Raw genomic sequence first — 23,634 nt, 5'->3', positions numbered from 1 at the left:
TTCCGTATAGCTTACGAGTGATACCTGTAACTAAAAGACAGACATTTTAAACCAGAATCTTGCCTTCATTTGATTGAAATATTTCCTGAATATCCGGGTTCAGGGCGACAGATGCTTCATGTTGGGAAGTATGGGGCAAGGGGGTGTTGGGGATATCCTAATTTTGTTATTTTATCTGCATGAACACATTAGCAAATGTACACATGTCCACTACAGTACGAACCGATGATGACCAGCACACCACTTAGCGCAAACATCGAAGTGATGTCTTTGAATGACAATGGTCTTAGTGACAAGATCAAAAGAGAGGCAGTACTCCAATACACCAAGAAACATATTCCATATATCCTCCTTTTACAGGAGAACCACCTACTGGGCACACAATGCCGTTTTCTGCACCGCCATGTGTACACCAGGTTTTATCACTCCGAGTGCACAAGAGGCTCCAGAGGAGTGGCTACTTTTCTGCATAAATCCTTCTCAATTACAGTTACTTAAGTATGCCATGACCCATTGGGAAGCTATGTCGCAGTGCTGGGTGTGCTGGAAGGAGGCTTCTGGTCCCTAGTGAGTGCCTACGTCCCTCCAATGTCCATACCAACTACCTTAGGGGCCCTTTCAGATTTACTCCTTGATTTACCTGTGGGTGGACTAGTGATTGGGGGAGACTTAACAGTGTGATGCACCCAGAACTGGACACCCTAGGAAGTTCGACCACTGTCCGCCGTAACTATCTCCCCACATGGTCAGCCACCCCAGAGTCTGAGCAACGCCTGGAAACTTCTCCATCCTTCAGACCACATGTTAACATTCCATTCGGAGGCCCATGAATTTGTACTCAAGGGTAGACTATCTATTTTTCCCGGCTGCTGATGTGGGAGGGGGGTCTCCTCTGGCCAAAATATTATCCTGGTGCCTATCAGATCACTCCCCTATTGAACTAGTTCTTACAGGCACTTGAATCGGGCTGCGAGGGCAGCGGAGGTTAAACCCTTAGTGGCCAGTTGCCCAATTGGGTCAGCCAAGACAAACCAGTATTTTCAATTGAATAGACAGTCTGCCTCCTCCTCCATCAGTGGGAGGCCATGAAGGCCACGAATGATGTCCTAAGTGGCAGGCAAACTCAAGGACAAAGGAAAAGAAATCACAGACCTAGAGATCTCCCTAAGAGATCTAAGTGAGCATTTAGTGACAGGCAATGACAAAGGTACACTTAGAAAAAATGTTATTTTACGTTCGATCCTTAGGGAGAAACTATTGGGGGGGAGGCTCGAAGAAAATCAACAGCAACACAACATAAAATATAAAAACGAGGTGAAAAAACGGGGATGCTGGTGTACTGGTTGGCAAACCGGGACTAGGTCAATACGAATATGGTCCCACTTACCACGACCAAAGACATTGCAGATAAATTTGCAGCTTGGTACGAAGCCCTTAATACAACAGTTCCAACTGCCTAGGTAGACGCATACAACCCCACTGCGGCTGACCTGCCCATAACTGCATTTTCAGATGCGGACAAGGAGGCCCTGGATTTCCCAATTGACAAAGCAGAGAGATTAATGGCGATACACTCACTGATATCAGGGAAGGGCCCCAGGCCCTAACATTTTTCCCATCTAATCTTTAAGAGAAACGCAAGTAAACAGACAGGCCCACTCAAAGATATGTTTAGGGAGACACTCCAATTTAACAACTGGGCAGATGACCCAAGAGAGACCACCATTGTGGTCATCCCAAAGTCAGGGAAACCCACTAAGGATTGAACCTCCTACAGACCTATTGCATTATTAACACTGAAGCCAAAATACTAACCAAAGTGCTGGCATCCAGAATATATGGTGTAGTTCTTACACTGATTAGAGGGGACTAAAACAGATTTCTTTCAAACAGAGGGACCAGACCATATATTCGACGTCTTAATGTGGCACTTGCCAATATTGACAATTCTACAGACGCATCGGCTCTGATGTTATTGGATTTTAAGCTCTTTGACGCGGTCTAGGTGACTGAGCACATGAATTTCAGAACCCGCATCTCTTGTACTCTGAGGCACGGTCCAGGGTCCTGGTTAATGGCACCATAGCCCGTTCCTTCTCTATCATCGGGGTACCCAGCACGGATGCCCTCTTTCCCCCCTGCTCTTCACCCTGGTGGTGGAACCGCTGGCTCAATGGATCTGTGTGGACCAACAGGTATGGAGTATTGACTGGGGTGTGGGGATGGAAGATAAAATCGTGGGGATGGAAGATAAAATCGTGCTTTACACGGATGATATTCTGCTGCACATTCAGAGACCTCAAGATTCTATTACTAGATACATGGAAATCCTAGATATCTATGGAGAGGCCTCTGGACTACCAGTGAACTGGGATAAATCGAGAATCATTGCCCTCACAGATATAGTTTGTTTCCCGACCTTGGACCCAACTGGCTTACAGTTGAAACTGGGAATCTTTAAATACTTGGGACTCTATATTTCACAAGACCCCGAATAAAGCTGGAAACTGAATGTTACACCCTAACAATCCAAACTAAAAGCACAAACCGAGGCTTGGGGCAAACTTCCGCTCTCTGTAATGGGTAGTTCACCCTGTACAAGAAGATCTCTCTCCCACAAATATTGTATATAATTCAACGGTATCCCAACTATTGGTCCCCTCAATTGTTTACATCACTTAAATCCACCCTCACCTCCTACCTGTGGGGAGGTGGTCCCTCCAAGGATACTTACAGTAAATGTGTGCGATCTCGATATGAGGGTGGACTGGGCATTCCCGACATGGAGTCATATTACTGGGACACCCAGCTACTTCAGATAAAGCGCTGGCTATTTAGGGTCTGGGCGACCCAACTTTACTGCTCGAGTTGAGTGCACTGGAGGGTCATGGTCCTTCTCTATGGTGGGGGCCCAGACACCTCCCTCACCTTCCCACTAAAATTACCTTAACAACTGCAACAGGGTCATATGATCGATAAATTGGTACCACAGGCTGGCCAGAGTGATCCACCCCCCCAAACAGGCTGGGGACTGAATCCCTGAAGTCAATAAGCTAGAGGGCTTTCAACAACGGGATACAATTGGACTGTGTAAAATAGGAGATTTATGGACTGTAACCCATATGAAATCTTTTGCAGACTTCACCACTGAGTACGATCTACATAAATCAAAATTTTTGCAACTGCAGCATGCACTAGACACATAGAAGCACATACTGACCCCCTCCCAGACTTCAATCTGCAAGAAGCCATACTGACAGTGTCCAAGATTAATCACACAAGGGCATATCAAGTTTAAATTGAGCACTAATCGACAATAGACCTGACCCTTTGACAGAGCTCCGATTCAAAATAGACGAAGTCAGGCAAGATGCCCAGATGGCCACACAAGAGCTGGCAATCTCAGCTAAACGAGGCTCATACAATTCAGCACTTGGCTCATTCATACACATGATATGGGAATGCCCAGTCATCCAGACATACTGGACACAAATCAACAAGCTCCTTGGGGAAATAGTGGGTATTACAGTGGATGAAACACCGAAGAGCATTCTGGCGGGAATTCAAGCGGAATGGGATGGCAATAGGGGAGATAAGACGTTGACTGCCTTGGACCACCCTGTGGGCAATGGTGTTCCCAGATGACCCCCCTCTCTCACCTCCCGTTTGGAATGGAGGCAAGAAATTGACCAATGCACGGTACAAAGAAAGTAGTTTATAAAGACAGAGGCTGCACCAAGAAATACTCCCAAAGATGGTGGGATTACTGTCAAATGACCTGAACCAACCCAAGATCTTTAGGTCTTCCCCCTACCTAGACAAAACCATGAGTTACATACAAGGACACACCAGCACTTTTCGAACTGGGATATAATACAATTTATGTGTATTTTGATTGTCATCCTGTGATACCATCAGACCTGCCTGCCCTTCATGCAGGGTTTTGTTTGTATGTTGTTCTGGAACCATGCAATAAAAATAATAATAATTAAAAAAAACTCCCTGAATGACCAAATGATGGTATTCTAAACCAGCATTTCACTTTCATTTGCTTTCGAAATTTCCCAAATGTTCTGCACTCATTTTACTGCCTATGAGCACCATAAAAAACATGCATGTCCGGGTCATTATCCTCATGAGACCCAGGGAAAGACAGATATGGGTCATGCCCTGACAAGAGTATGTTGCTGTGCAAGGGAGACTATAGGGGCTTGCCATGTTTAAAAAAAATTAAAAACATTATTTTTTAACATGGTAAAAATCTGACAAATGTCATATATAGCCTGTTCCTCGACCAAATGACATCTAGCTAATCTGGTATTTCACTTACTACTGCTTTTGAAATTTCCTGAAGGCTTTCACCCATTTTATCATCTGTGGGCACCCACAACCCATAAAAAACCCCCACAAGTTTCTGGTACGGCTGTACTCAGATGACCCAGTGGAAAACGTAGGAGTCTCACAACTCATCAGGGCTATTTTCTGCATGTGGGTGGCTGCATGGAGTTACCATATTTTGGAAAACAATAGCTGTAAATCTGTAAAATATCATGTGTACTACACTCTACAGGGCAGCAAGTCGGGGAAAGGGAGAGCAGGCATGCATCACTAATTCCTTAGGATTTAAAGAATTAGAAAATGCATAGTTTTAATACTTCCTATATAGTCCTACATTTGATATCTGTCATCAAATGAAAAGTGACCCATTAACAGGGATACTGTCACAATTTAGTGGCCTGTGCTAATATTACAATTGATTGTACAGACTACAATCCTTACGAAAACTCTCATATATGAAGTATTTGCAGACTCCAAAAATTCAGGGCAACATTTCCTTGATTTGTGTTCTGGGATTAACTTCACTTCTAGTTTGACTAATTAATATACGGGCCAGCCTCATCTGAATAAAATAATTAAAGTTAGACATCTTAAATCTAGTATATTACAGAATCCACAGCATCATGGACTCACAATGGAAAAATGCAGCACTGAAGTACAAATGTTCCGTAAACAGTAAGATTTACTGAGGGTTGTTGGCTCAGAGAGAGATGAAAAAATGAAATGCAAATTATATATGCCACAAAACTGGCCTTTGAGGCAACCAAAACTTTATGAGGCTAAGACTAAAGTGCTAACATATGACAGATAAAACTTGAGAAGATTACAGGGGAGAAGGTAATAACAAACAAGCTTTGGCAAAGTTAATAGGTCTCGCCTAGGCAAGAGCTATTGGCTTTGCCAATATGTTTTTACCATGCTACACACAGGCATGGAAGCTGATCAGCGTGGGAGCTGCTCAGCATGGCTAAAAGTTAGTGGCGTAAAGGAGAGTGGCGTTGAGTGGTGCGGAATGTCAGAGTGGCGTAAAGTTTAGTGACGTGGACTGGCGTAGTGTTGTGGAATGTCGTGGAGGGAGTACAGTGTCGTAGAGTGGAAGGGTGTAGAGTGGAAGAGTGGAGTAGTGTGTCAGATTTGAGTGGCATAGTGGGTTCAAAGTAAAGTATTGTAGAGTGGAGTGGCATCGAGCGTAGTGAAGTGGCGTAGAAAGTGTTGCGTTGAGTGGAGTAAAGTATTGTAGAGAAGAGTGGCATAGAGCATAGTAGATTGTCGTGGAGTAATGGAGAAGAGTGGACAAGAGTGTTGTGGAGTGCCATAGAGTGGACTGGCATAGTGTGTCAGAGTGGAGTGGCGTGGTGTGGAGTAGAGTGTCATAGATTAGGGTGGAGTAAGTATAGTGGCATGGACTGGTGTTAAGGGAGTTGCATAGAGCACAGTAGAGTGGAGTAGTGTTGTAGAGTGTCAGAGTGGAGTAGATTGTTGTGGAGTGCCATAAAATGGAGTACAGTTGCAAGAGTGGAGTATAGTTTTATGGAGTGGAGTAGAGTGGCCTAGAGTGAAGTGGTGTAAAGTACAGAATAGATTGGGTAGAGTGCAGTGGCATAGTGCACTGGTTTTGAGTAAAGTGGTGTAGAGCACATTTGTATACAGTGCAGAGACTGGTGTAGAGTGGAGTACTGCAGAGTGGCGTAGAGTATGTTGTTTAGAGTGGAGTGAAGAGGCATAGACTGGAGTGGTGCAGGCTAGAGTGCCGAGGGGTAGAGTAGAATGGCGTAGATTAGAGTGGCTTAGAGTGCAGTGAAGCAGAGAAGATTAGAGTGAGTACAGTGATCCAAAGTGGAGTGGCAGAGAGTGAAGAGGCATTGAGTGCATTGGCACAGATTGCAATGGAGTGGCATAGAGTTGAGTGATGTAGAGTAGAGGGCAATGATGCAGAGTAGAGTGCGACAGAGTGCAGTGGTGTGGTACAAAGTGGTGTGGTGTAGAGTGCATTAGCATAGAGTGTAGTGGTGTAAAGAACAATAGCGTAGAGAACAGTGGTGCAGAGTGCAGTGACAGAGTGCACTGAAATAGAGTGGTGTGGTGTGCAGTGTTGTAGAGTAGAGTATAGTATAGTTGTGCAAAGCGCAGTGGCATAGAGTGCATTAGTCTGTAGTAAAGTGGTGTAGAGTGTCATGATTTAGAGTGGAGTGGAGCAGTGTAGAATGAAGCAGAATGGATTGTTTCAGAGTAGAATGAAGTGGCGTGGCAAGGAGTGGTGCAGGGTGGAGTGCAGTGGTGCAGGGTAGAATGCAGAGGGATACAGTAGTGGCGTAGAGTGCACTGGCGTGGAGTGGTATAGAGGAGAGTGCAGTAGAGTGGCATGTCAGAGTGGAGTCATGTAGAGTGGAATGGCCTAGACTGCAGTGGTGCAAAAGAGGATAGAGTGGTGCAGAGTACAGTGCCATAGAGTTCTGTGGCAAAGAGTGCAGTGTGGCAGAGTAAAGTGTCATTGAGTACAGTGGTGCAGAGTAGAATAGAGTGGCGTAGAGTGCAGTGATGTAGAGTGGGGTGGCATAGAGTGTTGTAGAGTATAGTGGCATAGAGTGCAGTGGTTCAGAGCAGATTGATGTAGAGTGCAGTGGCGTAGAGTGCACTGGTTTTGCAGAAAGCGGTGGAGTACATTGGCAGAAAATGCAGTGGTTTAGAGTAGAGTGGCATAAAGCGCAGTGGTGCACAGTAAAATCATGCAGAGTGGAGCAGCATAAGAGCAGTGGCATAAAGTGGAGTGGTACAGAGTGCGTAGAGTGGCATAGTGTGCAGTGACACAGAGTAGACTGTTTGATAGTGTAGTGGAGTGGTGCAGGGTAGAGTACAGTGGCACAGAGTAGTGGTTTACAGCGCACTGGAGTGGAGTGATAAAGAGAAGCGTACAGTGGCATAGAGGAGTCTTGAGGTAGAGTTGAGTGGCGTAGAGTGGAATGGCGTAGAGTGGAGTGGCAAAGAGTGGAGTGGCAAAGAGTGGAGTGGCAAAGAGTGGAGTGGCAAAGAGTGGAGTGGCAAAGAGTGGAGTGGCAAAGAGTGGAGTGGCAAAGAGTGGAGTGGCAAAGAGTGGAGTGGCAAAGAGTGGAGTGGCAAAGAGTGGAGTGGCAAAGAGTGGAGTGGCAAAGAGTGGAGTGGCAAAGAGTGGAGTGGCAAAGAGTGGAGTGGCAAAGAGTGGAGTGGCAAAGAGTGGAGTGGCAAAGAGTGGAGTGGCAAAGAGTGGAGTGGCAAAGAGTGGAGTGGCAAAGAGTGGAGTGGCAAAGAGTGGAGTGGCAAAGAGTGGAGTGGCAAAGAGTGGAGTGGCAAAGAGTGCAGTGGCAAAGAGTGCAGTGGCAAAGAGTGCAGTGGCAAAGAGTGCAGTGGCAAAGAGTGCAGTGGCAAAGAGTGCAGTGGCAAAGAGTGCAGTGGTGCATATTAGAGTTGAGTGGGGTAGACTGCATGGCTTAGAGTACAGTGGTGCAGAGTAGAGAGGAGTAGATGTGTAGAGAGTGCACTGGCATAGAGTGCAGTAGAGTGTTGCAGAACAGAGTGAAGTGGCATAGTGTGCAGTGGTGCAGAATAGAGTGGCACAGACGGCAGTGTTGCAGAGTAGAGTGTCCTAGAGTGCAAGGTGTAGAGCAGAGTGGCGTAGAGAGCAGTGGCCTAGAGTACAGTAGTGCAGGGTAGAACAGAGTGGCATAGAGTGCAGTGATGTAGAGTACAATGGAGTAGAGTGTTGCAGAGTGAAGCAGAGTACAGTGGCGTAGAGTGCATTGGTTTTTAGTAAAGTGGTGTAGAGTGCATTGTGTGAAGCGCAGTACAGTAGAGTGCAGTGGATAGAGTGAAGTTGCAGTGGCGCAGATTTGTACAGAGCAGAGTGGACTGGCGCAGAATGGAGTGGCGCAGTGTAGACTGCAGTGACGTAGAGTGGAGTGGTGCACGGCAGACTGGAGTGCTGTAGGGTAGAGTGCAGTTGCATAGAGTGCAGTGTTGCAGAGCAGATTAGAGTGGCGTAGAGTGGATTGGCATAGAGTGCACTGACTTGGAGTGGTACACAGTAGAGGGCATTGGCGTGCAGTGACCGTGCAGTGTTGCAGAGTAGAATGGTATAGAGTGGAGTGGTATAGAGTGCAGTGGTGCATAGTAGAGTGAGGTAAAGTGCACTGGGATAGAGTAGAGTGGTGCAGAGTGGAGTTGTGCAGAGTATAGTGATGCAGTGTGGAGTGGTTTAGAGTAAAGTGGAGTGATGTGGAGTGGTGCAGAGTAGAGTGGGGTTAAGTGGAGTTCGCTTGATGTGGTAGCGCACCGCCATTACAGACAACACATCTTCAATTGAAATGAACATTATATCTGCACACACATACAGGCTTAGTGAAACAAGTATACAGTGCACAAACGATAATGTGTGGCAATGTCATCACCTAATGTATTGATTATTTTTATTCTGTAAAATTATTTGTTTCCACCACACTTCAGAATTACCCAAAAATGTGCTTTATTTGTTCTTCCCTGATTCTGATAGATTCTGAAATATCTGCACAGTTCATTTACAGACATTGAAATTTTTTTGTGTGCTAACAAAAATTTATATCATACAGCTTACATCCAGCAAACCACCAGTAACCAGTATGATTGTCACATAAATCCTCTCAAATTGAGGTCAGATACAGAAAAGTAAACACCAAGCTTCCTCGAAAGACAGAGCCTAACATTTGTCATTGAAATAGGGTTTTGGCATTGGAAGGAATGAACTCAAGCTTGCCAGCCTAAAGCAAATAGGGACAGCAAATAGAAAGCAAGCAAATGTAAATTACAAAGCCGATGGTAAGCAATGGGAGGAATGCATTCCCAGGGAAGCTTTCCGAATGTCCTCAAGATGTTGTTAGCAAACCAGACAGCTTCGACCTAAAAACAGTAGAGATTTTAGAACTCTAAAGTAGAAGTCTGTGGGACACACAAGAGTAATGCTCTGGTGCTTAAGGCCGTAAAACTAGAAAAGACAATGCTGTGCAACTAATGCATCTTTTTATGTTAAAGCTATCTGCTTACTGGATTTCACAAAAGAATGTGGCATCCCTTTTAACAGTCAGTACTGACAGGTAGGAGCAAACACAATGGGACTAAAAAGTCTGATCCCTCTTGAAAAAAGGAAAGGGTCTGTTGATTATGATGGAACAACAACTACAATTATAATGCCAATAGATGGAAATTTGACTTTGTTTACTTTCTGAGCTAAGGTGGGGCCAATCCAAATTCCAAGGATAAATTAAAGTAATAGAGTTCCTGGTGTTGCAGGGTAACTTAAAAATAAACAAAAAGACAGACTAATATAACAACAATATTAAACTTTGGCATTGCTACATAGACGATATCATTACCTCTGGAATGGCAGTATGGATATTTGCTAGGATTTCTTCACTTGGATTAAGTCCCTCAATCCTTACCGGAGATTTACTCAGACTGTCTCAATAAGTGAGCTACCCTTCTTGGACCTTAAGATCACACTCAACAATAGGTGTCTCTCAACAACTACCTACAAAAAAAAAAGACTATCCCAAAGCACTTCGCGATAACCTTCCATATGGACAGTTTCTCCATATTCGCCGCATCTGCAACAACACCAGGGATTATGAGCAACCGGCCACAACACTGGGCAACAACCTAAGAGCCCGCAACGACCCACTCAAAATCATGAAATAGGCCAGCAAGAGGGCTTAAAACAACAGAGGAGCTCTCCTGGAACAGAGGGTCAAACAAATGCACGACATTATTACATGCGTCACCACGTTTACACCAAACTCTAACCTCATACAGAAAATGATATGGAAACATTGGCCTATACTATAGTCGGGGTCTCTGAACATCTCTCCACAATGCTTTGCGTTAAAATGCACTCAGAATCTGTAAGACCTTCTAGCATATACCAGACCCCTGGCCACATCAAAGTGTGAACGGCAGGACCACTAGACTTATCAAAACCAGAATTACTGAGCATCGCAGTAATATCCGATGCAAACGCAGCACCACGAAGATGAGCGCCCATTTTTTGGAAGCCCAGCACACGCCTTAGAACCTCAATTGCATCATCTTGGAGGCAAATTCCCAGTGGGATAAACAGTCTATTTTGCAAAGAATGGTGGGTTATCCACCTTTCCACCCACACCAAGGGGTTGAATTATGATATACCCTGGAACGAACTATACAATCATGCCACATGAGCTTGCCACCATGCTCATAGTTAGGGAAGGTGATACTCCCCTTCCTCATTTAATGCCCATGTGGGACTTTATGACAATGAACAGCTTATTCACTAATGTGTACTATCTGTCGATACCTTGGGAAGCCCATGTTTATTCTACAGAGGGCCTCTACCTTCCCTCCCACTCCACAGTCACTTCGCTAATCATTTTTATTACTGCTCCCCAAATATGGCTGCCAAACATCGCAGTCGTCTCACTAATGTAACAGTGCAGCGCGATCTGTGATTTTCCCGATGCTGGCGCATGCTGTCTCCCTCCTCTACACTGCTGAAAAATGTGTGTCTTTCTCCTGTATCCTGGTCAATAGTAGAAGAACCATCAACAAAATAGACTATGCTACCTGGTACAGGATCTTCTGTTGCTTAACTAATTTCTAAAATAGTGATGTAAATTCCAACTACACCAGTAAACAGGATTTATCACCACTATTCTACACATACCAAAAATGGCAACGCCACTCCGTTCTGATCAAGAATTACCACTTAAAAGTATATAAGGGAATTCCCAATGCAACCTATGAGAGGAATCTGCCTCATAGCAGTGAAAAACGCAATAGGCCGTTTGTCACTACCAAGACATGCCACACAAAGGCACATGTCCTGCCTTTTACTTACACAGCACTCTGACCATAGGGCTACCTAGGGCCTCTCTTAGGGATGACCCATGTCTAATTAAAGGGGAGTTTAAGGCTTAGTAAGTAGGTTTTAAATGACAAGTTGAAGTGGCAGTAAACTGTGTACAAAGGCACTATGGTGGCAAGCTTGAGAGGTTTGAAAGGCTACTTTGTGTGTAGCACAAGCAGTGCTGCAGGCCCGCTAGTAGCATTTAATTTACAGGCCCTAGATATATGGTATACCACTGTACAAGGGACTTATATTTAATCAAATATGCCAAACAGGTGTAAATCCAATCATACCTTGTTTAAAGGAGCAACCACATGCATTTTAGCACTGATTAGCAGTGGTAAAGTGCCCACAGTCCAAAAGCCAACAAAAAAGGTGAAGGAAGGCAAAAGGTTTGGGGATAATCCTGCAAAATGGGCTAGGTCCACCAGCGCTTAGGTGGTGGGAGGACGGGTGGTGGGGAGGAGGCAGGTCGAGTCTAGACATGACAGCGGAGAGGGGGCATGGACCAAGCACAAAGAACATGCAAGGAAGGATGTGCGAGGGGGGAGGACACCAGGCTAGCAAGGACGTCGGAGGGGTCACAGGGCAAGCACTAACTACACAGGAGAGGGCAAGGGGCAAGCACAAAGGGGGCAGGAGCAGGGGGGAAACAATGGGGAGACGAAGAGCAAGCAACAACAGATCAAGCGGCATCGATGATGACAGAAGAAAGAAAGTATCACAATGCTTGCAGTGGCAGATCACCACAATTGTTTTTTTTTTTTTTACTAATCAATCAGTACTTGGTCCATGCTCCATCGAAGGGACAAACATACAAAGAGGATTTGAAACCAGGAGCTACTGACCAATAAGAAGCAAGGAAATGAGAGCGATGTGTAAGTCAAACAAATGGTAAGAAATGGGTGGGTTCTAAGCCCTTTTAAATTGCTTTCTTTAATAATTTTTTTTTTTTTTTTTTAAAGTACATTAGACTTGAAGCGACAGATAAGACCTAATCATAGGGTTAGCAGATTTTCTCGACAATAATCCTTAGTAGGCTGTTTTATATGGTTTCGTAATTTTATGACGGTATACCTGATAGTTGCCTTGTGGAAAATCTTATATCAAACACAGTAGGCCTGAGTTAGTTATGGTGACAAGTTAATGACAGAGGTAATATGCCTGATTGTAATTAAAAGTTAAGATGTCAGTAGGCCGCGCATACTTATCAAGAAAAGCGTAGGTTAAAATCCATAGACACTTAAAGGTGGATTGGTATTACTCTCTACTAAAGACTACTGATAGGTATTTTGTTACATGGAATCTCACTGCTAACTGTAGTAGGCAAGGGTTCTGGTGTTTTCACCCCCCATGACAAACCGCAGGTAGAGAAGATTAGACTAGAACATCCCTCGTTAGACCCTCTTAGGAGAGGTAGTATTTTGCTTTGTGAACTGTAATTTTGTATAGTTTTGTAAGTCTTAATGGCTGCCTTGTGGAAAAGCTTAAGCTTAATACAGTATGCCCGAGTTGGTTATATTGTCAAGCCAACAGTGAAAGGTATAGGCCTCATTGGTGTGTTGGGAGACCTTACGTCTGATGCCGTAGGTCTGATCTGTTTATGATAAAAAAATAACAAGAAAGGTAGTAGACTTGGTTTTTTTGCACACACAAAAACCAATAGGCCTTTAATGGTGGATTATCTTTGCACCTTTTCCACAGGCTCATCCTCCTGTCAGTGTGCCCAAAGGCGTGGGGCAACCACGAAATGTGACATTGGGTGCTCGTAAGGGGAGTATCTCATTGCCATCTTCCAATAAGTCAAGGCTGTGCGCAGCACAAGGAAGTCGGTGTGCAGCATCAGGACTCCGGGGCAGGTCAGCCTATGCACCAGACCCCTATTCAGTTCGGCAGTGGTATATCCTATTTTGGGTAAATTGTGGTCAGCCAATCAGTACGAAAGCCACTGCAATTGTGCAGCTATGCAATTGGCCTTAAAATCAGTGGCCCTCCCATACCGCCCCTGGTGGTCGGTAAATAACGTTTCATCAAGCCAACTCTTTGACGGACAGTCCACCATGTAAGTTCGATCAGTACAGTATTCAACAGTCTAAACACCCATGCGTACACTTACAGAGGTGGGGCCCAGTGTCGCAGGGGGCAGATGGAGCTGCTCGCCGGGGGCCCCAGGACACGAGGGCAGTAATACCGGCCCTCTTCTCACCACAGTGGCTCCAAACCACAGGTAGGCTGCCCGGCCTCGCAATCCCACCCGTCGCCAATAGGATGCCAGAGTCTTTGGTCAGCCTCGCCTCACCAAAGAAGTCATTCAAATTTGGGGGTTGGGGGGGCCGGGTCAGGAGTGCACCCCCTCTTTATGGTCTACCACTATTGGATCAGGAGAAGCTCCGCTCCACTACCCCAAGCTACAGTTCATCTCGCGTTAAATCAGCCTCACTGGGCCACCACTGGAGAGAAGGCTTCACGGCCTCGTGCACACAGGGAATACCAGTGATTTGCCTACGGATCGATCTCAGCCTCTTCGCAGTCAACCGCCTCCAGTTAGGTTCTCCCTCACCACCATATAGGGCTTGGTTCACTCACCCACTACATGGCTAGTCCTTGTGTTGTGGGCAGTGTAGCAGCGCCATGTAACTGCAGACCCTAGAGGAAACTGCAGCAGCTGAGTAGAAGGTGCAGGATAATTTCCCTTGGGGTCTCCAGCTGACGCCTACCGGACAGCCCAGGCTTTCGAACCGGCCGCCGTCGTCTGTCAGAAACCGCAGTAGGTAAGGGCTGATTCCAGGGACTGTATGCCTCTGGACCCGTTCACTACGCAGGAGACCACTCCATGCCCGAAATCTGCATATCAGCGTCGCCCGTCAGACTGGGAGTGCCACAGCTCCGGCGAGCGGTGTTTAACCTCTATGCAGTCCAGTTTGATGAGGTGGAGTCCCGATGTCTTGCCAGATGATGAAGGATACCCGAGCGGGAGACTTAAAGCAACACGTATGCCATCTTCGGCGGTTGGCCACACCCTCCCCCTTTATTTTGCACCTAGTTAATGCCTGTAGTCAGGTATTTCGTTGCATGAAATCTCATAGATTACCTTTGTATGAAAGTATTTTGGAGTTAGTTACCTCCTTTGACAAACCCTAGGAGTAGAAGATTCGCACTACAATAATTCCTGCTAGAATGTCTTTGAAAGGTCTGATAGTCTGACCTGCCTGCCAGGATGTTACAAGGCAAAACCAATTAAATTATAAATATATATTACAAAGTGACAGTCTCCACAGTGTAGTTATAAGCAGGCTAAAGATTCTGTAGGAAGAATGTCTTTTGTTTTGCTAATACCTCGGCGTTTGATTCATCTTCATAACACTTTCAAAAAAAGGATAAATCTACCTCAGCTCCTTCCTGGAATGTTTTGCTGTGATCCGAAAGGGAAAAAATTGTGGGATGGTCTCATGTATTTTCACTAGGAAAAATTAGGCAAGAATACAAAAAAATGCAGCTGAACTGAATTGCATCAAACTTACCAGAAAGCTACATCTTTACTCAGAAAGTGTGCTTTTTGAGACTTGGTGTAAATCTGTTCAGTATTTTAAAAAAAAATGTAAGTTCAAAATGTATCGGTAAATTGACAGCCCTACAAGAGTCCCACAAATTAAAAGAAACCTAACCGACTGGCCGAGGTTTATTCCCCGTTTGTTGTCATGCTCCCTCGGGAGCTAAATAGAACAGCGAGAGCTTGCATTCTGATTAATTGGATGCAATCTGAAGTATAATATTGTGGCATCAATTACAGGACTCTTGGACTCTGTCTCAGTGTCCTGAAAATTAAAAAGAATAAAAGAAATAGAGTAGTAGGGTGCAGGATACGGGTACTATAACGCCCTAACCCTTATTAGGGGGGTTGCTGAGGGACAGCTGAGATGGCGGGCAAGTTATACTTCATCTCTGTCAGTTATGTATAACTGGTGAATTTCAGTCCTTTTCTGCTTTTATATTTTAAAATATATATTTACACTTACATAGAGGACCTTGTGCCAAAAGTCTTCGAGTCTTATTTACATTCTGCTTTCATCTATGACGGCATACAGAATGGGTTAATGGACAAGTCCACTTCAGTCACTGGCTTTCTTGCCCTCTGAATGACTGCATTTTCTGAACACGTGTGAAAGCCAAATGAAAATGAGTGTGTTTCCATGTTCCAACTAGTTAGCCACTCCTTTAGTTTTCAATGTCCTCATTTTTATAGACCCCCTATTACACGATTGCCTCTCATTTCTTATTTTAACTTTTCTTAAAAGGATACTACAGCTCTTCAAGCAGTACTAATAGGCCGCTTTCATCTTCAGCGCACTACATTCTGCCAATGCCACTTCCCCTAAACTAGGCAACAATTTTGGAATGCTGTTGTTCGTAATGGGATACTGCTTTACCATTCCAAAATGGCCAACACATTGATTATAAACGTGATGGCCCAGCTGGAACTTTAAAACAAATTAATATTTGCAGTACTATTGCAAGATGGACACCCACTACTATGTTTAGTTTGGTTATAGCAAACATATTCCTGCCATATTTAGACAGCATCATGGTTTCTTTTTTTTACGTGAATTGTTTTAATTTATCTTGCATATGTGGTTGTGTTTGTGTGTTTTATTGTGGTTATGTCAGAGGGTTAATGTAAGAGTCTGCGGTTGCATGAGTGCAAAGATGAGTGACAGAGTGAAAGTATGACGACTTAATGACTGCCTAAATACATCAATGACACAAAAGGCACTTTCATTCATAAGCTAGACCTTTTGGCCTTGCCAAAACGAGTTCCTTTTAGTTCAGAAGTCCATAAAAAGGCCATGTGCTTCCTTACTCGCTCCCTCAAATATTGCTTTCACACTGAAATCAAATGCCCCGCGTTCTATGTGTCACTCGCTTTCCCAAGCTTATCAACTGCTTCTTACACCCATCCCATTGCTTTATTTGTTTCAGCTCTCATTTCCCCCTTGAGGTAAACAGTATCAGCAAAAAGGATTGGCTAAGCTGAATGGTTGGGTAATGCCATTGAAAGGCAGAACCTATTGGCTTTGCCAATGCTTTTTATTTTCATTTTCAAAGAGCTTAACACAAGGCTCCTCCTTTAGAATGTGACTGCAGTGCTAAAACAGGCGCACAACATAGTGTACAGGCTTCATAAGCTGCTTCAAGTTGGTGCTTGGATTGCAAATTGGGAAAATTGTGGAAATAATTCCTGCAAAATGAACACAGATGTAAGTTGTGCATGTTATACCCCCTTTTCATGCGATTTATTACACATTTACAAAAACATGAAAAAGCCAGCAACAAAAGTTCCTTTCACCGTAGTGTACACGTTATTGCATTTACACAGCATGATGTTGCCACCATAGTGGCCTCCTATCCCTATTGCATGGTCTAGAATAGACAATCTGTAAATACTTGCAGTACTGGTTGATCCGTGGAGAGCTGAGTGAGGTTTGTGAGGACCACACAAGTGTCATTCTTGTGTCCCAGTGGTCATGATACAGCATAATGCGAAGAGTATGCCCAGGATGTTGAGGTGAGGAGCACATAAACTGCTGGTTAGAGCAAGGGAATTCATGTTGGAAGCTGGCAGTACTCAGTTGCAACAGAGAGCAGAGGTTGGTGCTGTGTATGTGTAGGTGCTCTGCACGAGGGTCAGTGATGTGCTCCAACTGCTGCAGAGCAAAAAAGATACAGAAGCTAGGCAGAAAGGGAGTTATGGGAAGAAGCATGATTCCTACCGGCAAGCATACAAATGTGTGCTTCTGACCATAAAACACTGTGAAAGCATGGCGTTAGACTAAGACACAGAACAACTGATGAGGAGGTCTAAGAGATAGGTCGTTTGGTTATTCAGGCATTGGTGCATTGAGATGTTGCATCTAGGATAAACAGAGGAACTGGACACATAATGACACCCAAAAAGGTCAGAGGGTAGTGAGCGATCCAGTAGGGTTGTGGAGTCATAGTCACAGATGAACATTCAGGTCTTGGTGCAGCAAGGGAAATGGGAGAGGATGTGGCATAACGACCAGAGCTACCGATTTTGGAACTGGGGAATCAGGTTAGAGTCTGCGTTGGTTTAACATCCTGTGATTCTAGGCAAATCACTTAATCTCCCTGTAGGAAGCTGGCTCTGTATATACTATACCAAAGTGAGGTATAGTGTGCAGAGTCCAGTGGATACCCAAAGGTGGGCAGAGGTTAAAGTAGATAGTACCTTACTCTCCATTTGTGGTAGTGTGGGCGAGCAGTAAGGCCTTATCAGAGGGTAGAGTTAAGCATTTACTGCACACAATCGGGCAACAAATGATTGGACACACTCAAGGACTGAACTCTAACCAATTTGTTTTGCATAAAAATATTATTAAGTTGTATTTATTTCCTAGAACCAAGACAGGCCTGGTACAGGTAAGTGAAATTATACTTTGCAGAAACAGTACAGTTGAATGCAATTGCATGTACTTGGTTTTGGATATAGATAAATCACTTGTAAAAAGCAACTGTTGAATTACTCTACATATATCTGATAATTACTTTGTGAGTATTGGTGGTATTACTTTGCAGATTACTTTTTTTTTTTTTTTACACAGTGTGGTATACCCGTACGCCACACTGGGACATTTCCTGAATAAAGGTAAGTAAATGCAGTTTTGTTATTCAAACACACTTGCATGAATTTTCATAGAATTTCCAATTCCATACTTGGAAGTTATTTTACAGAAAAGCAGTCAATGAAATCCTATGGAGGAAATGGAGTTATTGGTTTACAGGTAAGTACTTAGTTGTGGGAGTTGGTTTTCTGGGTTTAGAACCAGAGTTCCCCAAGGGTCCAGGAAGCACTCTTAAAGCACCCTCAGCGGCACTTGGTCATCTGGGTACAGAGTGCTGAGGCCCAATGTTATCCAATGGGGGATAGGGGGCCTCCAGTTGGTGGCTGCTCACGAGCAGGCCACAAGGATGAGGGAGAAAAGCTCCTGGACTTATGCTCAGGGCAAAGGGAGGTTCAAGTTAGCATCTAAGGTGCACCCACAGCGGCACTAGGGCGACCGGGTGCAGTTGGGTGCCCGGTTACTCTCAATGGGGATTCTCTGGTTTGCAAAAACACTGCAGGCTCGAGAACGAAGATCGTCTGGAGGCAACCCCCACTTGGAGAGGTAAGTTGGGATGCTGGAGGTTGCCTGGGCAATGTTGGTTGGACCACCCAAGGCCATGAGGCGTCGAGTGCAGGGGTGTCCTTTGGAGTCAGGATCTCTTACCAGCTCCTGGTTGCGGTCGGGGGACCCTCCGGATTGAAGCTGAAGGCGTCTGCTTGAGGCAGGTCAGGGGTCACTGGATCTCGGGTCAGGATCACGAGGAAGGCCTCTTCGGGGAGTTGGACCACTCGAACTCCGGCCATGGGCGTCAGGTGCAGAGTGGTGCAGACTTGTGGATCTCACCAGGGTGAGCAAATATGGTGCTCACGGGAGACAAAGTCTTTTTGGTGAAGGCAGGGAAGGTCTTCCGGATTCTGGGGGGCTGCTGCTGCAGGACATGCCGGGATCCCGCTGGAGCAGGTCAAGGTTGGGACAGGCCGTTAGTGCTGGGGCCAAGGCAGTTGGTGTCCTCCTCATCTTCTTTCAGCACGGCTCTTCGGTCCTCCTTCTTCTTGTCTGAGGAGGCATGGTTCAGGATTACCCCGAAATACTAAATTAGGGGTGTTACAGGTAGGTACAGGTCGTGACCAATGGGTCCCTTCCTTGGGGTGGGTACACCCCCTATAGTGCAGCCCTCCAGTGGGAGGGGGGCATAAGCCTCACTCTGGTTGGCTGCGTCTCCCGATCTGAAAGATGGCGGGGACTGAGAGTTGTGCTTCACCTCGCCTTCCCCACCTGAGGGGTGGGGTTGGCAAAGGTGGGCACACCTCTCCTCCCAACTTGGTTTTCCTGCTGATTCTCGCGCCCAAAGTGAGGGTCAGAACCAGTTGGGCCAGTTGCGGAGAGCAGCAAATGGCTCGGGTAGCTCACAATGGCAGCAATCCTTTGAAGCTTCCCCTTCATGGACCCAGTTCATCCTGGGGAGGAGGCTTGGCACCTCGTTCTAGGATGTGCTTTGTTTCAGGACCCCGAGAGCGGCAGGCTCTCGAACCAGGGTCCAGAAACATGTCTGGTGGTGGCAGCTGGCGAGCAGCCACTCAGCCAGCACACTTGAGTTAGGTCGTTTTTCAGGGGGCATCCTTTAAGATGCCCTCTGAGTGCATATTTCATTACATCTCACACTGGCATCAGTGTGGCTTTAACATGCGGAGACGTTTGATACCAAACGTTCCAGTTTTCAGTAAAGCCATTATGGTAATGTGGAGGTTGAAATTGCTAACTCCCAGACCATATACTTTTTATGGCATTACTGCACTTACAATGTCTCAGAATTGACTAAGTCGCTGCAGGGGTACAGGGCTCATGCACCTATACCCTCGCCACTGGTACAGTGCACCCAGCTAGAGGGATGGCTTACCTATGTCAGTGCAGTGGTTTGTAGGCATAGCACAAAGGGAGGAGTGACTTGTCGACTCTTCACATTGTTCTGCACCGAAACACGCAGCCTGCAACGGCCGTGTATGTGTGTGCAAAGGTACAGGGCCTCTAAGGGTGGCACAATAAGTGCTTCAGCCCTTAGAGGCCCTCCCTGGTCACAGTGCCTATGGTACATTTTACAAGGGACTTAAAGGTGGGCAGAGAGTTGCCAATTGGGTTTGCAACAGTACAGTTTAGGGATAGAACATAGCCCTGGGTACCTGGTTGGCAAGAACCCAGGGCAAACTCAGTCAAAATGCATCAACATTACGCAAAAAGGGGGGGGGGAGCCATGCAAAAAGGGGCACTTTCTTACACTCCCCATGCCTTAAAAAAAAAATTAATATGTCCTTGTGTAATGCAACTGGTACTCGTGTAAAGCATTCCAATACTTTTGGGTCACGTTTGTGTACAAATACGAAAGCTAGTACAAAGACGACTACATGGTGCGAAATACAGTCAAACTGTTGTAGGTAGTTCTCCTATCCGAATGGCAATGTCAGAGGATGAGGATACAGTACATTTGTAATTCTTCCAGAAATTGAAAGTTGGATACTAAATATTAGTTCTTTTAGATCAGGTTAGTTGAAGCTTCTGGTTTCCATCCATAGTAGGTTTCCAAAGGGGGCTTCTTTTGGATGAGGTGGATCACAGCATGGTAGGTGACTGACAGAGTTAAGGGTGCATCAGGCTGTAGCTATGCCGATCTGTAGCAGAATATTTGAGCTATGCTCCGTCTGTGATGCGCAGGCAAACCTCCAAGATTCCAGGCATCTCACAAAGATGGTGACTGTTGTGTCTATGGTTACATCGGGTCTCTGTAACTCTGTGTAAAGCACAGTGGTCATAAATATTTTTGATGTGGGCTGGAATGGAGCTCCAAAAGCAAGAGGAAAAAAGTTGACCCTCACAGGCGAGATCTGCTGAGGGATGAGACGTCATTTCAGAGCTAACTCTTTGAGCGAAGTTGAAAAGATACATTACACCAGGAAGGACCTCAAGACCTGGCTTTTCGGATGAACCCAGCACTCAACTTAGCCCTCCCACCCCCAACCCACCCCCCTCTCCCCCAGCGCCTTGAGAGCCTCACGGGTGAGTAGTTAAGCTTTACCAACCCCTGACTGATTGACCTTTGATGGATTCTGCCAACAATCAAGATTTCATGAATTCTACAAAAAGTTAAGATAATCTGAACTAAGGGTATATTTACAGATGACCTTGCCAGCTACAACCATATGTCAAATATGTTAAACAATCATAGGCAATGCTAGGGGTAGCCAGTGTTATTTACCTGACAAAGAATTAGCTGCGAATTAGCCCGTCAGGAGTGTGACTTTTAGCCTGCTCTAGTTGTGCTGCCAATAGCATTAAAACTTTGAAAATTGCAGATTCTCTTCTCTTATCATAAGTATGCCCTTCCAAGTTGGATATGCTTACTGAGGCAGCCTGGACAACCAGGTAAGGATTAAGGGTTAGGTCATGGTCAAATCATAAGAAGAATATGTGTCTGCTACAATGAGCTATCAGAAGCATCTTTTGTCACTAAAATATAGAACCCACACAGTCTCCTGCTACCTCTTATCTGATCAGTCAAATGATTTTGCTCCCTTTATCTGTTATTGCTCTCATATCTGAATTTATAAGGAATGGTAGGTTAACAAATTGTCTACGAAAACACAACTTTAAGTTTCAGAGCAGACATACAGAACAAGGATGAGAAAAATAATTTTTATGTTTCTACGCAAATCAAACCTTTCACAAGCCTTCCCATGGAAGAGTGTCTATCCCAAGGCAAAGAACACTTCTTTGCAAATTCTATCATTGGTTAAAGTGGGCATTTATGGTGAGTTCAAACACAAACTAAATATCTGGTTATAGCAGCAGCCATCCTCAGTGTTTTTTCATGCACGACCAGAAGAGTCCCAAGATTGGAGAGTAGTTCAAAGTTCAAAAAGACTTTATTCGGATTATAAAAATCCATAAAAGCACAAGATACAAATGACATTGCAAATAGACAATATGCAAATATTTACAAAATAAAAACAACAGTTCGTTCAAGCTTTAGGGCATGGTTAAACGGGCACGAACCACAGTTTTAAAAAAAGAACCCATACGGAAAACAAGTTCAGAATCATCCAGGGTTAATATCATTAAGAGTGCAAGATCCAGGCTAATGGGTTTTAATTTTTTAAAATACGGAGTTAAAAACCATTTAATATATTTAATATAAAATTTACAAAAAAATAAGAAATGTAAAATTGGTTGGTCACTCCGGCAATCACATGGACATGGCTCGACAATTTGATCATTATAATTCCATAGCGGGAAACTCAGAGCGTGTTTGATGGTACCAGCCCTAAGGCGAAATAAAAGGCCACGCTCCCAGTGGCTCATTGGGAGAGTCAAGTAACTGGGCATAGGATAAGTTAAAAGATTACGGGCAAGGTATCTAGTGACACTGGATTTCGCAGACTCTCTCACAGCCCTTTCATCACTAAACAGTGTATAGAGAGCTTGTTTAAGTACAGATTTGAGTGGGAGCTGAATGGTGGTAGGATCAGAACATTTTTTGGGGAAGTTCACAGTACCAAGAACGCTCTGCACTCCTGAGAGCCAAGGGATGGACATACCTCTATCACAACATAAACAATCCTCTATAATGTCCTTGGTCAGTTTAGCGGCAGGGTTTTTCCAAATGGCCAGCCAAAAAAGAGCAGGACGGGCACGAATAAAATCCTCAATAAATTGCAACCCCAATTCTTTATGACAAATGTAATGGGGAGAGGAAATAGGGGCACAAAGGAGCTTCCCGCAAAATCTGTTTTCCTCTGCAAGGATGTGTGGACATCGGGCTGTACCCCAAACCTCAGCTCCATATGTTGCAACCGGGACACATTGGGCCTTATATATTTTTAAAGTGGCGGCCAGTGCGCCGGTCCTTTTGGGACGGGGGAGGCTTAGGATGGAATTAATGGCCTTTGAGAACCTACTCCTGGAGTGGGCGATGTGCCCACTCCAGGAGTTGTTCGCAGCAAACACCACTCCCAAATACGGGAAACTGCTAGTAGACCCTAGTCTCTCTGTCCCCACGGCGATACTTCCAATGTGTCGTTTCTTCGGGCCACAGGACATGACAAAAGATTTCTTAAAGTTGGTCTTTAAGTCCAAGGAGTCCATATGGTCGACGAAACCATTCACTAGAATTCGTAACGCATTAGGGGTGCGGCCCATGAGGATCGCATCGTCTGCGTATAGCAGAGCGGGAAGGTAATTGCCCTTTATTTTGGGGACATCACAGGTTAGAGAAACCAGGGACTTGTGTAGCCCATTAATATAAATAATAAATAAAAGAGGGGCTAAAACACAGCCCTGTCTAACCCCTCTGTGTACTCTTACCACGTTGGTCACCTCGCCCCCTTGACTAATCCTAATACGGGCCTTCAGATCTCTATGCAAGTAGGCCAAAAAATGAACCAAGGGTTCATCCAGGCCATATTGCAATAGGGCCCTCCAAAGCATCGACCTATTAACAAGGTCGAAAGCAGTGGATAGGTCCATGAAGGCGAGGTAAATTGGGGATTTGAGAGCTACGGATTGGAGAGTAATCTGCAAGAGGATGGTGAAAATCTTAAGCCAAATTCTCATCCAGAAGTAATTGAGAAAGATTTATGAGAACAAGGAAAACAGAGTGCCCCTGCAATGAGTAACTAAGCCCACACAAATCAGACCAAGAGTGTATTAATAAGATACATGGGAGCTGCAATCACCAAAATGTGAAATATGTGCTGAAATGCCACTTTCATCCAAAGAATATTCCAAAAAGGCCATTCGTGG

General features: G+C 45.0%; 1 protein-coding gene across 3 annotated transcripts in view; it reads right to left on the bottom strand.

Annotated features, from left to right (window-relative positions):
- The window catches only part of MLST8 (MTOR associated protein MLST8), a 177,539-nt gene that overhangs the window by 94,184 nt on the left and 59,721 nt on the right, over positions 1-23,634 (bottom strand). The gene's annotated exons all lie outside the window — the stretch shown is intronic.

This window comes from Triturus cristatus, chromosome 10, assembly GCF_964204655.1.
Source record: "Triturus cristatus chromosome 10, aTriCri1.1, whole genome shotgun sequence".
Taxonomy (NCBI): Eukaryota; Metazoa; Chordata; class Amphibia; order Caudata; family Salamandridae; genus Triturus; species Triturus cristatus.
This window is presented reverse-complemented; position numbering and strand designations above follow the sequence as displayed.